Source organism: Culex pipiens, chromosome 1 (assembly GCF_016801865.2).
Source record: "Culex pipiens pallens isolate TS chromosome 1, TS_CPP_V2, whole genome shotgun sequence".
Taxonomy (NCBI): Eukaryota; Metazoa; Arthropoda; class Insecta; order Diptera; family Culicidae; genus Culex; species Culex pipiens.
Window position 1 is genome coordinate 48,010,727 of NC_068937.1, and position 2,709 is coordinate 48,013,435.

The 2,709-nt window shown below is 35.0% G+C and overlaps 1 non-coding gene across 1 annotated transcript; it reads left to right on the forward strand.

Annotated features, from left to right (window-relative positions):
* Positions 1-444: 444 nt before the first annotated feature.
* On the forward strand, positions 445-516 carry Trnae-cuc (transfer RNA glutamic acid (anticodon CUC)). Its single transcript has one exon. It is a non-coding gene; the product is annotated as a tRNA-Glu (tRNA).
* Positions 517-2,709: the final 2,193 nt, after the last annotated feature.

Genomic DNA, 2,709 nt, shown 5'->3' on the forward strand with positions numbered 1-2,709 from the left:
AGGGTCCAGGAATACCAAAATTTGGTATTGATACCAGAGAAAGGTATTATTACGCATTTCCCTTGTTATTTACCCATGCTCGGGAACTGAACTAGTGTAAAATGCATTTTAGAACACTTTTTGAATTCTAATATTGAGACTTTGGCTAGTTATTTAAATTTATATTTATTTTGTCCTCTTCTTGACCCCGCCCAGAGCCGAGGGACAGAAACTATGAAAAATATTTGCATGGGCCTTATTACTTTTATTGAGACAGAAAATAAAAATGTAGTTGGAATTGATATTAAAATGTGCCCTTTTAAAAAACGCAGTTTTACCTTTTCTATCAACTACCCCTTTTTTTTTTTTTTTTTTTTTTTTTTTTTGTATAAGCATATTTAAACTCCTCATCAATTTATGTTAAACAATTCATTCATACACTTATGAACCTCCATCAACCATCAGTCCCATATTGTCTAGTGGTTAGGATATCCGGCTCTCACCCGGAAGGCCCGGGTTCGATTCCCGGTATGGGAAACTTTTTATTTGTGCATCATCATTCGTGTATTTGTATCCTTAACGTTGTCTTTTGATGGAGAGGCCACATGAGTCAAATAAAGTCTACTAGCAAATATTAAGTATCCTCCTTTCGTCCCACGTGGGGATCATCACATCATCATAGCAAGAAGAAGAATCATATCACAACCTGCTCTCAAGAGTCAAGTGCGTTCCCCCCTTCACTCTATCTTGAAGCTAAAGCTGCTGAGACCGTGGGGCCAGTCTCCATAACTCACAATTTATATGACAGTTAATATTGCATTTCGGGTTCAAGTGTGAGACGCGGCAATCGTACACCGGAATAAGGAGTAGGATTTCTTGGGAGAAGCTTTAACCAGCACACGCGATTGGGTTTGAGTTTATTGAGTAACACGGTAAAAAAAACTACTATAAAATTCTTTAAATTCTTCTATCAAATGTTTGAAAACAATAATGAAAATTACTGTAGAAAACTACAACATTTGAAATAAATAATTAATTTTCTCACTGTGACATTTAGTTCGAATTAAGTAGCGATACCACCCACCACCAAACGAACAGTGCGAGAGGTTATTCAAACATGTGTATTACACACCAACGGCAAACCAATTCCCCCCTTGGGAGGCAATTTTTTCTCGCGCGTTTTTCCAACCACCACCGCACTTCACTTGTGAGAGGAAAAGGGCTATCAATTTTCTTTGCGTCGTCTACTTCCACAACCTGTCTTCCCACAGAGGTTGGGATTGCGGGCCAATTCCAGGCTGACTTTGTTGGTTTGAAAGTGCGCGTAAAACGAAACGTGGACGTTTTAGGAATTTATAACATCATTAGGCAAGGAAATTTTGTATTTATTAGAGGATTTCACAGTTGTTGAGGTGAAATTTAGTAAAAGGTAGGACCAAGCTAACATAATTAATCATTTTAAAAGTGAAAAACAAAATGTTTTATACATTTTTTTTAACCTCCCTATCAGAATTTTTTTAAAGTAACGGAAAGAGCAAACCAAAAAATAGGTATTTACATTTTCACCCTCTTTAGTTTAGAATTTCGTGTTTTTTTTTTTTATTCGAAAAACGAAAAAAAAACAAGCACTTTGAAAAAAACATAACATGAACGCTCATTTAAGTAATAAAGTCCAGACTCGATTATCTGAAGTTCAAATCTCCGAATGTTTCTTTGGAACTTCAGATCATCGAGTCATGAACAAAAATGATATTTTATTTTTTTCATTTTCGTCAAATTCAAATTAAAGTACTGGGACCCAATTTCAGACGAATTTATTTGGTTTATTATTGGCTAAATGCATTTTCTCAATATTTCATTGCCACCATTTTGGCCGCCATCTTGGATTAGAAAATTCTAAATCACTTTAGAGTAGTTTACTGCCCCTGTTCGCATAAATGTCCCATATGTATTTTCGACACTTTTGAGTTATTGATGCAGTTTGCTTCAAAAACATGTGCTCTTACCAAAAAGCCCAAAAAATCCAGTTCTTTGTTCCCGAAACCAGGAAGAAATCCAGTTTTTACGCGGAAACTCAACACGTGGGACAAACTTGCCTAGCGTTTTTCTCAGCTTGCTGTTTTTGCATTTGAGACATACATGCGAACATGGGCAGTTTAGGGGACATGCTTAAGCTCGAGAACAAACAAAAACAAATTTCATGGTTCTTATATCCGAAATGAGTGTTTTTTTCCAACGCCTTCGGGTTGTCGAGTCTGAACTGTATGTAATTAACTCCATTTTTTTTTTTTTTGAAAAAAATGCTCTGATTCCTTAAAATCACACTGTGATCGACAAAAGCATTTCAAACTGGTTGATCAACTTATTTATTATGTTGTCTTGAAAGTTTCTTCTCTCAGCAAGGAAGGCAAAAAAATAACATTTGTTTTTTTTTGCATTTTTTATTAAATAATAAAGCTTAATTCTGTTTATTTACTTCTTGTTTTTTTTTTTTAGTCAAGAGTCAATTTGATAAAATATCATGACTAAAGTAATTTCACTCAAACGCTAGTGAGCAGGTCTCTACGGAATCGGTCTTTTTTCTTTAAATTTAATTTTTGTATTTTTTAATCCGGCTGAAACTTTTTTGGTGCCTTCGGGATGCCCAAAGAAGCCATTTTGCATCATTAGTTCGTTCATATAATTTTCCATACAAATCTGGGAGTTGTCCATACAAAAATGTTAAGAGAA